The sequence below is a fragment of the Nipponia nippon genome, unplaced genomic scaffold (assembly GCF_047370975.1).
Source record: "Nipponia nippon isolate SJK-2023a ecotype South Korea unplaced genomic scaffold, ASM4737097v1 scaffold_9, whole genome shotgun sequence".
Taxonomy (NCBI): Eukaryota; Metazoa; Chordata; class Aves; order Pelecaniformes; family Threskiornithidae; genus Nipponia; species Nipponia nippon.
Window position 1 is genome coordinate 42838527 of NW_028262413.1, and position 15243 is coordinate 42853769.

At 41.4% G+C, this 15243-nt stretch overlaps 1 long non-coding RNA gene across 1 annotated transcript in view; it reads left to right on the plus strand.

Annotated features, from left to right (window-relative positions):
• The window catches only part of LOC148050297 (uncharacterized), a 124894-nt gene that overhangs the window by 95678 nt on the left and 13973 nt on the right, over positions 1-15243 (plus strand). The window contains exons 3-4 of the long non-coding RNA XR_015701405.1: positions 199-556; positions 1687-1808. This is a non-coding gene — a long non-coding RNA (uncharacterized LOC148050297). The remainder of the gene's footprint in view (positions 1-198; positions 557-1686; positions 1809-15243) is intronic.

Below are 15243 nucleotides of genomic sequence, written 5' to 3' on the forward strand. Positions count from 1 at the left end.
AGCATCATTGACTTTTTTTAGAAAACAGGACAATGACCTTTACCTGTAAGGCATAGTGAGGTCTATGGAAGCATGAGATTGGACTGGAAAAGTTGGAGTATAGGTTTTCTGTTTGTTCAGTCCTTTCATTATTTTCTGTCTTCTTTTCCTCTCCTTTTTTTTTCCTTCTCTATTTGGACCACAAACCCTCCTGAGCAGGAAGTGTCTTGCGTGTTCCCAGGTTTGCTGGAAATTCCAAGGACCGCTGTAATGCAAGTAATGTAAAGCAACATTTGGTCCATGTTACTGCAAGAACAGATTGAAAACGAAAAGGAAGACATTAGGCTGGGGAGAACATCAACAAACATCAGATGAAGTTATCATCCAGGTTGGCTGTTAGCCAAGTTGCTGCAAGCCTCGTTGGAGTCTGCCTTATGAAATGCCACTTCCAGCAAAGTCAGAACCTGCCTGTAAAAACAGTGGGGCTGGAAATGAGAAAGCTTTTAACCATCAGTGAGATGGGCTTCTGGAAGAGCCTCTTACTAGGATTCACTGAAGTACTCAGCCTTGTTTTAAGGTAAAGTTTTTTTCAGACTATGATAAGATGATGTGTTATGTACCTGCAGTATAAAGGGACTGGGCACGGTGTCCAAAGAGGTCCTGTCTCTCCTGTCCATTGTTCTTACCACATTCTGCATATTTGAGTAGGAAAACAAAATATCTCTAAACACTAAAGCTCTAGTTTAAATTTTGAACAAAACTTGAGTTCAGCTCCTTTATTCAAATCTATCCCAAACAGAGGGAGCTTAACTGTTGCATACTGAACCCGCTGGAAGTGTACTATAGCAGTGTAATTTGTTTCCTTTCATTCACTGCAGACAAAGATTCCTAAGCTGTAACAAGTGAATAGGATAATTTCTTTAAAATGCTTTTTCTTCCCTCTCTCTTTATATTGCCTTTGGCAATTTTAAGCCTTCAAAAACAGCTACAGTTTCTTAACAGTTTTCCCGACAGTTTGCACTACTGAAGTAAGACTTTAATTGAGCACACTAGCATCCAAATGTGATACCCTGTGCAGCTGACTGATTAATTTTTAACTAACCTGGATACCTCAGGAAAAGTATACATACTGGAAATATGCAGGTATTTTTCATTGAGGTCTTTATTTTTCTTTTTCCAATGTGACCTCATCTGTTCTACTGTGATAAATAGGAAGACGGTAAATGGACATCCTAAATCTAGACTGTGAATTTCATGCTGTTCAAAAAAAAATTTCTTTTTTCTTTTTCCACAGTCCCAAAGATTAGAATCAGAAAAAAAAAAAAATAGCTAAAAGTCTTTCTATTAAAGAAGCCATTTTATCAAAAACTGGAAGAGGATAAGTTTTGTTGATCAGACTGCTTATAGCTGTAATGAGATTTGTTTAATATAGAGGAGAATCTTGAAACTGAATCTTCTGTATCAAATACAAAGATGTGGAGTCAAATTCTTTTTCAAATTCTCCCAATGTTGTTCCAGTTTGACGATCTTAACCACCCAGCAAGTTCACTACTCTGGCTTGTCTCTCTCTCCTGAAAGTTTTCATGAGAATTGTTGAAAGGTTTCATTTTTGTTCCACTGTGGAATGAAAATCAAGTGTCAAAATCATGATGCCTGGGGCTTTGGGGTTCTTTTTTTCCTTTAACGGAATGAGATTTCTGTTTTTAGTCTGCTTCCATGTACTGAAATGACTTCTCAATTCAAATTGCTGTTACTGAGAGGAAGACGACTGTAGTTTGGGTATCGGTTCCCTGGGACCTGCAACCTGCCTGGCAAGAAAACATCTTCAGGTAGGCTTTGCCTCATTTAAATGCCATTATTCCAAGGACTTGCTCAACCTATGTACCCTGAAGTGGGAGAGACACCGCAGAGAATGGAAAGATGGATGGCAGGCTTGGATGAATGCCCTGGTTAGATTCTCTATATTAGATTGTCATGCTTTTCCTGGCCCAGATGCTAACATCTAACACATTTTTAATACTATTGCCTGTTGAGATCCTATTAGAAAATGATTCAGAGTCTGGAAAGTTAGGGGGGAAAAAAAAGTTAATTCCCTAGAAATAATACAGTCATTATGTGTACACACAGTTCAATACGTAACTTGGGTTTTTTATAGCCTCTCTACCATCCTGTACACCAGCTTTTTAAAATTGCAGTCACATTCATTATAAAGTAAATGCCTAATGCAAGTGATTCTCAAAACAGTTTGTAATTTAAATTCCTATTGGAAATAAAAGTAATGACCTGCAATAGCTCATTAGTGGCCTTGCAAACGTTCATTATTTCCTTTCTCTTTGTCTTTCTCCTGTTTTTCTCCCCTTGCTAAAAGACAGGGGAGTTTAAAGGTTTAGATTACCTTTAGAGCTATCCATCTCTAATGACCCATGAAAATGAACATTCGATTCCTGAATGAGGAAACCATCATTCCCTGGTGTTTTCAAGGGGATAAGTGTATTCACTTAGCAATCCATGAGGAGGCTAGATATTCCAGATAATTTTAAGGAATTATTTTATATTTATGCCCAGGAGATTTTTTTTTTTAATTGTTCTAAAATGTCAAATCAAATACTGAGAAGTCCAAAAAGTCCCTGAAAAGACGGATACGGACACTTGGGATTTTGAACCCAGGTTATTTCTAATGATACCCTGGGTGCTGCTACGCTACCAAAGGTTTATCTGGCTCCCCATTGCTTGGAGATGCACGAGGAGAGGGTGCCTGACCTCTCCGTTCCCTACGCCAGCTTCCCCTTGCAGCACTGTTGCCTAAGCATCAAATGGCACTCGCCAATTGGTGTGCCTCAACACAGCCCCTCTCCACTGACTTCTCTTGGATGAAGAAGACTTAGCATCTGCCATGCAGATGATCCTTGGATTGCTGGGGAGAACGATGCAGGAGAGAGACAACGTGGGCTTGCAGTGAGATTCTGTGTTACTTAGTCCCAGGAGCAGGACTTTATTAACAGTGCTGGCTCTGGAATGGTGTTATCCTTAAAAATATGCTCATCTTTAAAAATATACTGCCTTGTTCACCTGTCTCTTTTATTGCCCTGAAGTCCTCAGTCCCTCAGCACCACTCCTTGTTTGTCTCCTTTATGGTGGCTCATGCGGCAACAGCCTGTGCTGCATTTCCGTGTGTGGAAATGCAAAAGTGCTCTCTCTACCAAAGCCCTAGTAGCAGGAATTCTACAGGATTAAACCTCCTGTATCCCACATGGCTTGAGCACGCTCTGCTGTAGTATGTCCTCAGAGGAAAAATGAGTGCAAAAAATGTTATTAGCTAGTTTCTCTCTACCCCAGTGATTTTCCTCCTCATTAGCAATCGAGACTTGGAGATTGTCAGTACACTGATGATTGCTGATAGGGGCAGGCCTTAATGCAAACCTATTTAAAATATCAAAAGATTGCTTGCCTGTAGAAGTCTCTCAGAAGTTAAGTTTCACTGACTACTTTCTATATATCCAAAGGGATTATTTTGGCAACGTATGCATAAAACAAAACCTGGTAACATGCTTAAAAGCATTACCTATTGTTGGAATTTGGGTTATTCAGTACAGCCATTAGATCACACCCAATAATTCTATAAAAGTTGGTTTTTCCATCCTAAGGTCAATTCACTTTTATTGAATTGCTTCAAGCGGGTTTCTCCAAAGCACAATGCTCCTCTGTGAGCCACCAGCCACCAGCACCATGGCTGTTACCTGGTTTGCTGATGCTTACTTTAGGTCATCTAAGAATCAGGTTTGACTGAGTTTGGACAAAACTAGCTCACTTGACCTATGTTGAATTTCTTTTAAAAGAAACTAGTCAAGGAATGTTCTTTCTCAGTCCTCTCATCTGCTTTCTTGTCTAAACTCTGAGACCACTTGTCTTTGACTGGTGAGACTATACTGGAATCATCTTCTTCCATCTGTGCTGGAAGGCAGCTGCTCTCAGCCTGGTGTTACGTCTACCTCTCAACAGAGAGAAACAAAAGCTCAGTCCCCAGTTTCTCATAACTTGCATGGACTAAGTTGTTTTCTTTTTAAAAGTTTTAGCACTATTCTTATTCAGATCACACACCCATTGGATTGCTTCCTCCTCATTTAGTGTGTGCTCTGGTGTGTCAGTCGTTTAGCTTTGCCCATCAGGTTCGTGTCAGATGTGATGCTAACCGCCTATTCCAAATTCCACTTTAAAACAGTATCGTTCTCACTTTGTTCACTATAAACTGACTACACAGTACCACCTGCTGATGGGCCTGCACACAAAACTGGCTTTTATTACTGCTTTTTCTGAAGGCAGAGTTGCCTGTGACAGCCTTGCTTCTTAGGAAGGGGCCCTATGTAAGAGGTAGGAATGCTCCCGTGTTCGTGCAGTGCTTTAGACTCTGTCATCTGCTACCACTTAGCAAAAGGATAATGCTGTGTCACAAAGAGACTTGTGCTTTAGAAGAAAGTGAATAGTCTCCATTTTTCAGAGCTTAAAAGGGCAGAAAAAAGATTGGAGCGTAAGCCAGCAGGCCTAAGGCTATTCTGATTTACATTAGAATCTGTATAGGCCCTGTATGGCTGACAAAGGCTAGTAATCATCTACATCTACTTCTGTCACCCATCCCAAAGTTCAGGAATGAAGTATCTGAGTATCAAGGTCATTATATTTCATTAGTCTTCATTAACATGAGAGCCAGTCTTGGTCTGATCTCCTATTTCAAAAGCTTTTACCACTGAGGCACTAAAACCCTTGTCCTCCCCAAAATTCAGGAAATAAATTTGTGTAATCTCAAGTTAGGAAGCAGGCTTGTGCTTTTACTGTATGAGTAATACAGTGAAATATTGATTATAGTTTTTCAGTTGTTGATTCTGAATCCCTCCCTCACCCCAGGAAAGTTCCAGTAACTTCTGGCCCAATAAATGTTTGCAGAATCTGCCCCTTCCTAGGGAACAAAATCAGTGTAATCACAGCCAGATAACTGTCAAAGAGAAACAGTGCAAAGCCAAGAAAAAGAGGCGACAGAGCCAGAACTTGGTATTTTGCAAATCCAGATTCTCATCTCCTTCAATTATCTATAGGGCAATTAAGAACAATTTATCTTATGTCCAATAAAACATTGCCACTTTCAAGAACTTCCTTTCTCCCCAGCTTGCATGGTTTTCTCTCTTTTTTTTTTTTTCTTCTTTTAAGACGTGAAATAGTCTGGTGCATGGGTTTTGGTTTAGGAAGGCTTGCTTTTTTCATTTCATTTCATCGGGACAGAGTTACATTTGTTCAGCATCTGCACAGGACAACATCTGGAGCCTCAGGAAATTCAGCTGTGTATGACGCTTAAATGAAATTACTTTTTCATGCACTTCAGAAGAGTATCAAGAGCATCTCTCTGACCAAACAGGGCCTTTTGTTCTCCTCCAGCAAATGTTTCCCATTAAAAATGTCATCTTCCTTACAAATTGCTTCATTGCCTTTGCAGCTGGGGTTATTGTTTTCATGGTTTTGTACTTGTGTGATTCTTTATGGGAGGAGAAAGCTAGGGAAAGAGGGGTTTGTTTTCTTCTCTATTTGCCCTGTGCATGCCATGCTTTGATTTCCCACCTTTGGGGTAGTGTGCCGTATATTTACCTCTTTACCCTCTGGATTCGTGCAGCACTCGGGCTGCCCGTGTGAGACAGGCAGCGGCACATGCCTGCTGTGGCTGTGGTGTGGGACCATCCATGCTCCCATTGAACTGCTGAGCTGCTCTCTGACCTTCTCATCTCAGCTGTCTTGGGGCTGTTGTGCTTGCACGGGGATGGAGGGTGAGAGCAAGGATAAAGCAAAGTGAGAAATATCCATTTAAAGCTGGAATATAAAGGATGGTTTTTACCAAATGCAAGGCTTGGTATTTTCTCCAGTTATTCTTCCTGGGGAGAGTATGCAGGGCAGTTGGGTCTGCACAAAAACCTAAATTACCCTTAGGGACTTATAAAGTTTGCTGTGACTTTTCATGAAGAGTCTGACCAGAAATAAAATGAGCAGATGAGAGAAGGAGCTGGAGGAGTTCAAAGAGAGACAGCGGCAGTCTGTACCTACTGCAGCAGGCTCTAATAGCGCAGAGTACGTGCAGTCCCTTACAATAGCAAGCAACCCTGCAATAAACCTCACCTAGCAGCACAGAACTGAAGGGTCTGTATTGTTTCAGTGAAGAACTGCTTAGAAAATGTCAAAACTTCAAAAAAATATTTTGCAGGGAGGATACCATTTAAACCCCAAACATAAATACCTCTTTTTTTTTTTTTTTTCTCATCTCTCAATTTTCAACCAGGATTGCCTCCTTTGTGCATTTTGAAAAACATTTTTTTTTTTTTTTGCCTACTTGAAGAGAGATACATGCCAAAATCTTAAAATCACAGAATATTTCAGGTTGGAAGAGACTTCTAGAGGTCATCTAGACCAACCCTTGCTCAAAGCATGGTCAGCTTTGAAGTCTAATTTCAAATAGCAAGTTATAAATAATCTAGAGGCTACATCTCACTTGCATAAGTGTTCACTGCACGGTAACACACCATCTGCTTAACCTGATATCTCTTTTTTTGGTAGGTGACTACAAATTACTCCTTAATAATTTCACCAACCATATAAACTCACTGGGTAATCAATTTATACAGGCTTATTGCCCACTTTCACAGTTCTAGTGCTAGTCCCACAGTATTTGCAGTTTTTCTTAAAGTGTTGATTCCTGGAGTCATGTATTTTCCTGGGAAAGCAGGTTTTCAGTTTTTCAAATGGCAGGAGCTACAGAGAAATGTGGAAAGACTCATGCCTAAAGCATCATGAGAATGTAAGTAATATCCCCTCAAATTTATAATTCTTCACAAATCTCATTGTTATTTAGACATTCGGATGTTTAGAGCTTCAGCTTGTAATTCCAATTTCTCCTTCATTTAAAAAAAGCATAGGAATAGATGCAAATCGGGGGGGTCCTGTTTTGGTGAGTGGTTTCTTAATGGGCTGGCTTTCTAGGTTTCTTTCTCTATTTCATCTGGGACATCAGCAGCCATTTAGCTGACAAACCACAACAGTTAATTTGGCCGTCTCAGGCACAACTGATTTTACCATGTTACCTCTCCTTCTCCTCCCATCCCACTTCCACCCAATAGAAAAAAATTCGCTGTGTTAAATATAGCACCAGTCGGCCCTCTTGTGTGGCAGCTCCATTTCAGGCTGTAGCAGAAACATTGGGCACCACACTGTGGAAAATAAGTAAGTAGCAGTTGTAAATATACACGTATATTTATATGTATAAAATGGTGCTAGAACCCACAGTCTATAATTTGTGGGTGACCTTTAACAACATGAGGATAAATGGTTACAAATGAGAACCTCTGGTCTTGGCTGTTGTAACCTATTTTCTTACTCCTGTTAGTAAATCAAAAAACATGTATATCCATGGGGTTTTTTTAGTGTAACATTTGGCTTAGATTTAAGCCGGGATAACAGAACAAAGTGGAAAACCAAACAAATAAATATGATTATCCTGCAGTGTTTCATTTCATGGAATCAGGTTCTGAAATAAGCAAAGCGTGTGGGATACTTTAAGGTCTGTAAGACAGACACGTGCTATTCCCATAATGAAATCTACTCCCTGAATTACATCTTTGTACTATTAGGAGCTTTTTCTTCTGTTTATTTTGCTACAAGATTGTGCTTTTTCTGGAGCCAAGCAGGATGTTACACTTTTGATTTTCAGAGGCCCTTGCGTGATGAGTCTGGCTACACGAAGCCCTCTTCTTGAAGCACCAGCTATGATCAGAGGGTAAGCTCAGTCTCCAAGATCCAGGGTATTCGAGGATGTTTGGCTTTGAAATGCACCAATAAGGATTATTTGTGATGGGCATGTGCATGGCAATTCAGGAATGGGATGGAAACAAATACATTTGTTACAGGCAGATTGTAAAATAGCAGTTGGGTGATGGTGACTCCCTAAGAGCAACACATAGGGAAAACTGGAAGGAGACGTAGCACTCAAAAGCTATAAATTGTGTTCTGAGTCCCTGTAATTATTTTTTTCCTGTCCTTAAATGTGCACATAAGAGTTTTCTCCATTCTATTTGTCCATCACAACACAGAGAAATAAGTTTTAGCAGGTCTTCCAAGACCTTAAGAAGTCAACGACCCTCTGGGCCCTTGATTTCTCCACCTTAATTTCAGTGGGTTAATTTCTCTGTGGCAGACTCTGACTGCTACTGAGCTGTGGCCCACCTGCCTTTTCTTTGAAGCCAAGATATCCTTGTCACAATGGAAAATAAATGTTGGGCTTCATGAATTCGTCAGCTTATTACCCATTTGTTTCAAGATTTTCCTGAACAGAGGGAGCAAAATGAAAAACCCCAACCAAAAGTAAAAATCCTGCTAGACCATCTGTATGTAGATTTCCTTTCTTTCATCTCTTTCATCCTTTCTTCACCTCCATCTCCACTAAACCTCATTTAAAATCTCTGCTTCTTCCTCTGGCCATTCCATACACACTCAGTCTCAAGGTCAGCTGTTTATTTCCTCTTTCCTTAGAGTACTTGCCCCAGTCAAATCCCTGCCGCATTTTATCTCCCTCTTACCAGTCTGACATTTAAGGCTTTGTGGTTTGCTCCTATAAGCTCAGGAATGCTCGGGAATTGCACAGGTCTCCTGACCCTATATGTATGCAGCTAACAGATTTCATAGGCTTCTCAATTCCAGGTGCTGCTCAGCACCTATCCATCTTTTCTGCTTTCACTCTTACAAAGCAAGTTCTTCAGGGTTTCTTCACCAGAGTGATAGCCCTGCCCAGAGCTCGGTGGCTGCATAGAGCCCTTCAGCTAGCTATGGTATCTGAAAGAAGACTGAATTTATCAGCTCAGTTTCCCTATAAAGCCCATAAGGATCAAGAAAGAAGAACAGAAAAAACTACATGTCCCATGGTCAAATTAGCCTCACACAGGAACCCTGGCTTGGTGGATACCCATGAGTCTGGCACCTCTTTTAGCCTGCAAGACTGGAAACTTTATTTGAGAAAACGTGTTCCTGAGAGATAACTTCATAGGGGAAAAGAAGGAAAGCACTGCTGGCATCGTAGAAGAAGAGGTACATAGGGAGCTAGACAGGATTGCTAATGGCAACAGGATTTTAATTTAGTTACAGCCATATAAACAATCGCAAACAGTGCCAAGACAGCCAGTAAAGCTTTGGGGAAAAAATAGCCAAAGGTAGTAGTGATTTCTGGGATGCCTAGAAAGATATGCATCTTTTGAATTGGGGAGGATGGGAAGTGAAAGAGCATTATGAACATGAGTCTTAGGGTTTTTACTTTTGAGAAGAAACAAGCCTAAGGGGCTAGGTTTGAGTTCCTTCAGGCCCAGAGGGGAGATATCATGCTTGGAAAAAACCTGGAGCACAGTACTGACATCAGAAGCAGGGCTCAGGCAGAAAAAGGCCCATAGGAAGGACCTGTGACACACTCCAGATCACACCGTGTTGGTGCTGCCCTTAGCGCGGGTTATTGTTCTGCCTTTCTGTGAATCCTCATGTACTGCATTAAACCCATGGGCTCTTTACACAGCTGATACAGAAATTAATCTTTGCAAATAGTTCCCTTGTCTGTACACTCCCCAGTCTCACTTCATCTCCCATACCATTTTAAGGAACTGTACAGCTCCGCAACCTCCTGAAATATTTCCCATCAGTTTTTTCCTTATTCTTATACTGAGCTTCCTGATGGTTTATCCTTCTGGTTATCAGAGCGATATAATATCTGAGTGTTCCTCATGAGGAAAAAAAAAAAAAAAAGTCAGCAAAAGCAAGGTTGGGATATCTCTGGTTCTTGTCTTCTTTATGGCTAAAAAGATCTCTTTCCTTCAGATGTGGAGGGATGGTGATGGTGTGAATGTCATCCTGCTTATGATGGAAAAAAGGAACGGTTTTCATTGTTTCCCCAAGGTGCTCTAACTGGATTTGTCTCATTTCCTCTGCAAGTTCGTTCCACAGCTGGATCTCTTCAGCCAGGAGACTTTGTCTCTGGTTTTTGCACTTTTTGTTCTGGACTTTGTGATCTGCACTGTCATGGAGAAGAAGTATAACTGTCCAGCCAGTGTACAGATGGAGAGGAGGTTTGCAGCGTACCAGGCACTGTATTAATTACTCTGAAGATTAGCTCTGAGGACCTCAATTAGGAAGAGAGGCAGACTAAGAGCAGGTGGAAGTCATGGACTGGTTTGTTGTGGGTGAAGTCAGGCAAAGGAGCAAGTCACGAGGGAGTCCTTGCTTTTGGGTTGTATTTGCCTTGAGATACTGTGTCTGAATCATGGACACTGTACACAGCTACAATACAGACACATCTGGGGATTGCAGGTGCCTTTTCTTTCAGTTATTGAGGTTGTGTCATTGCTATTCTTTGGTTTTTAATATACCTTTCTTGTGCAAGATTCATTATTCTGGCTTCTATACCTAAATCCTGCTCCCTGAAGAGGTGGGAAATGTCATTTCCAGGAATTTGTGGATGTCTCAGTAAACTCTTAAAAGCTCAACAAGATTAAGGATGACTTTCTGCCCCCACCTCCTCCCTTTTATTCCCTTTTCCTAAACCCTACGTTCAGGCAGACAAGGTGCTCACAGAGAGCCATTCAGCAGAGCAAGGGGCACAGACGTTCAGTTGCAGCCCTCTGGGACCTACACTGATCTTCTTTGTGGATGTAGTTTACATCTTTCCCCTTTGTAGCTTCAGCACTCTTCCCTGCTCTCATGAACAAGTTCCTTCTGATTTACATCTATGTAGGGGCAGCTAAACTGGTTTCACAGAGTTGCTTATTAAAACGTGCCTCCGTTATGCCCTCTTCTGCTGCCACCCTTTTGCCCATGTTTGAATACAAGGGTAATTGCACCTTCCCTGCCCTCCAAGCCCTGGCTCCAGAAGTCCATCCCAGCTGACCCTACCCCATCTCCATGCTGCTTGGCCTTATCTCATAACTGGTTGCTAGTATTGGCAGCACACCTCATTCTGAGAGGTGTTTCAGTTACTGATGAGTGAGTGACTTGATTCAGAGTTTGGTTTGGATAAGCTCCCATAAATTGTAATGCTTGACTGTAGGTTATCTAAACTATCTGGGCCTCTTGAGATTCTAAATTGGCCTGGAAGATCCAGGCTGCTTTCTGAGATTTTGGCACTTCCTGATCCCAGAGAAGCTGCAAATAGCATGGCAACAGGCTCTTGCATGAGAGGTCAGCATTTCTGCTTCTTGTCTCAGCTGGATCCTGCAAAATGAGTGAGCAAGCAAACAAGCCCAGCTACTCAGCCAGGTGGGAGCATGAGGGGGCTGTAAAGAACTCTCGGGCTCCTTGTGCTTGAGACATGCATTGCCAGGACCTGTCGGTTGGCATTTGATAGAGAGGGGACTAGAGAGACTGTTGGCACAAAATCGGCTTTGGCACCTCAGTGCACTAGTCCACGGGTAAGTCTGCGTGGAGGAGGGATGCTGCACCACAAAAAATGGCCAATGGAGCTGGCTTTGTTCAGAAAAAAAAAACCATAAAAAACAATAGTTGAAGTTGTGACTGTCAGATTAAAATGTGTATTTTTGCTTGCAATACAACCCCTCATAACTGAGTATGTACGAACATCGATAGTGTCATGGCCAACGCAATATCCTGTCTGTAGGGAGAGTAGGAGATTTGGACGTGAGCAGACTGAGCACTCCCTTGGCAGAGCCTCACAGGTTCCAGCATGCAGTAGTTCAGTGACTTTCAAGCCAAAATTCTTGTCCAGATCATCGTGTTTAACAGCCACCGATAAACCTATCCTCTCAGACTTTGTCTATACATTTTTTAAACACATTAACACTGGCGATTTATAATTACTAAGGCAGGAAGATTTATGTGGAGGGAGAGAAAGTCCTGTCTTTTACAAATCTCTCTAAAGATCCAGCTGTTTAAAAAAAACAAAAGCGGTCAAAGATTTGGGTAGGTTCTGTAGAATAAACCACTCATTCCTATAACTGCAGTTGTGGATGGATTCCCTACAGAGTTTGGGGATGGGATAGAGCTTATACCTGTACTGCCAAGTCTGTGAGACAAAGAAAGCAGTCGTGTGACCTGATGATGTAATTTATTTTCACTCACCTTTGAATCCATTTTTCTTATCTCAGCCCAAAAGCACTGGGTAAACACAACCATTTTGCCAAACATGGACGTTAAATGGGAGAGAAAAAAAAACCACCCCAAAAACTTACATTCCCGTTACATTATAGCATGTTTTTCAGAGCAATTTGCAATGTCCTGGTGTTTTTACTTTGCACACTGCAACCCTCTCTCTCTCTCCAGCTTTATTCTGGTGTGCAGCCCTTCCTGCCCACATGGTATTACGCTTCATGCGGACGTCATGAAGATATTGCTAAATCACAGCTGTCTTGCCAGACAACTGGCTCCTCTTCTTGCCAGTTTTGTTCAGCCTCTGAAAAACTACAGGACTTGCGCTGGGCCTCATTCAAACTTAAATGATGTGCTCAGTTACAAACGCAAAATAAAATGCAGGACACTAACAAAGCAGTTAGGTTTTGATTAATTCTGTGAAAGGGTTAATGGGATTCTATTTTTTTTTTCCACTCTTTAAGGGGAAAAAAAAGACAGAGTGAGAGACCCAAGTGGACACAACTAGAACAAAGCCCTGTTTATGATTAGTATGGCTGAAAATATCCATGTTAGGCCAGGTGCAGATGGCTAATTCCCCCAGACTACAAGCCAATTTAAACCATAATTCCTGAGATAGACCACTTTTCCCAACATTAATGGGAACCAGCTGCTTCCTATTAATAATATGGATGATTACAAGAAAAAAAAAGTGGGGGAGGGAGCAGTGAAGTTAGAGAAGAGACTGTTGGTTGTGTCCTGCTGAGGACAATATGGAAAGCTATGGAATATGAGTCTTGAAAAACCTGTCAAGTTAAATACGCACAGTGTATTTGCTCAGAAGAAAGATTGAGTTATCTCTGTACTTCTGTGTTTCAGTGACAAGGTTATTTAAGGAATAGCAATTGTATTTATTTAGTTATTTGCTGGTTCTTTGCTTTTGCCTTCCCTCTGCTGACACTGGATGGTTTTGATTAGCTTCCTAGGAGGGGAGCACATTGCCTTTGGTACATTGAGCCTGGCCGTTCCCACCAAAGCCTGATTTCTTGTAAGATTGTAAAGTACATCAAAGCAGAAGGACAACAAATGATCTGAAGTGTTCTCCTGAGAGCCTGACTTGCTGGTTCAAGAAATTTGTTCGGGCTTCCATTATCGCTGTGCTAGTGTGAGATGAAATGTGAAGACATGGCAATTCACAGCATGTAATACCAATGTGTCTCAGGAGTGAGTTTTTTCTGTGTTCTTTATGATTGTTTTCCTTTAGTTGTTTTGGGGAATCTGAGTAGAATTTAAAAAAATAAACTCCACAGCATACTTATTTTACTTGTTTGGAAGGCGAGAGGAAAAGGCCTGTGGTATCAGTCATCTTGGCTATACTCCTTGTTTCCTATGTAGACATGATTCTTAACACAAGGATCATTTCTTTGAGATTGATGAATAAAGGTGACTCGCTACAAATGTCTCTCTTGCCCCTGCAGGAGATGAGTAGGAACCAATGCCCTCTTCCCAGTTATTCTGCTAGGACTTTGTGGGATTTGGAGACATTTAGCTCACGCAGGCTGCATTTCTTCTTAATCCCTTTGATGAAGGTCTCTGGACATGTGGAGGAAAATCGAGCTCATGGCATTGTAATTCCTGCTGGAGGGTTTGCAAGGGGCATTTTCGTGTACCTGAAGAGATGCATAGATAGAGCAAGCTGGAGTTCCTTTCTTCCCAACCTGAGAGTACAGGTCCTTCCCAGACCATGTGGACCTTGTACATACCTCCTCCAAATGGACGAACTGCAAGGGACCCTCATAGCCTTTCCTGATCCTCACTGGTTTGTAAGAGGAAGTGGGGGAGAACCAGAGACTAGGACTTTGATTCTTTAATACCCTGATTACTTAGCATTATAAGAGGGAAACAGGAACCATCGTTCTTGGAACAATTTCTCCCACTTAGGCTATCTTCTGTCCCTTGCTAGGTTACAGGAAGAGCCCTTTTCTAAGTCAGGAGCAAAACGTTTTCTATATCACAAACTATTAGATGGAAGCTCTGAGGAAAAAAAAAAAAAATCTCTTTGACCTTCTAGCTAAGCCGTGAAACTAAGGACATTCCAGCAACGTATCCCAGTGGCAACACTTTGTTTTCATTCACATGTCTTAGTAGACCAGCCCATACATGGGTCACCAGCACGTCTCTCTAGGGTATTTACTGTAAAGAAGAAAACCTCCACTGCCCATATCCAAACTTCAGAGCGGTATTTAAAGCAGACATAGCAGAGGTAATAGGAAAGAGATTATTGATTTCATGTATGTAAATAGAGCATAGTTAAGTTGACAATGTCTCTTTAAATAATTGAAAGAATCAGCCTCAGCTGACAGTAGCTCACTAGATAATGAAGCTGGTTGTGGAAGAACGTGAATAATTAGAGAGTGGGGATTCTTTCTGGAATTGACCCTTGGGGGCTTAGAGAAAGCAGGATTTGTGGCTGCTCTGAAATGCCAGCGGTCTGGTCCAGCATTCCTCTTGTCAATATGAACCTTGTGTTTTTATTGGAAACACGTGTCAAAACAAAACAGCGTTTGAGGCTGCTGCTGAGAGAAGGTAGGCAAGGCCAGAGACAGCCAACCTGTTTTTCTGTTTCTTGCCAAAAATACCATGCCACTGCTGCCCATCATGCTCAAATGTAAGGAGAGGTGGTAAGCACCTTCATAGTAAAGTAATTGTTGCTATACAGGTATGTACAGATAGAAAAATATCTTACACTACTAATTCTGACACTATTCCCTCCTTAACGATGCTATTCCCACTCAGAAAATTAGAGAAGTCAGAGTGGCTTATGGCATCCTGTTGTACCTTGATAATGCCTAGATTGAGAGTTTATATTACAGTATTTCCCTGAACGAAAGCTGTTGCAGCAAGCCAGTCGTGATCTTTCCTGGATGGGCAGAGGAGCATTCAGTGAAGACCTCCCAGTCATATGTAATATTTTACTCCCTATGGGCTGCCAAAACACTTTGAAAACTTTGTAAATTATGAATCTTGGAACCATTACCTGTATTATAGAAAACTCAAAGTAAAGACGTGAGAGTCCTAGTATCTGGTGTTTACATAAATAAGTCTTTGGGTTTGTTAGTTTTC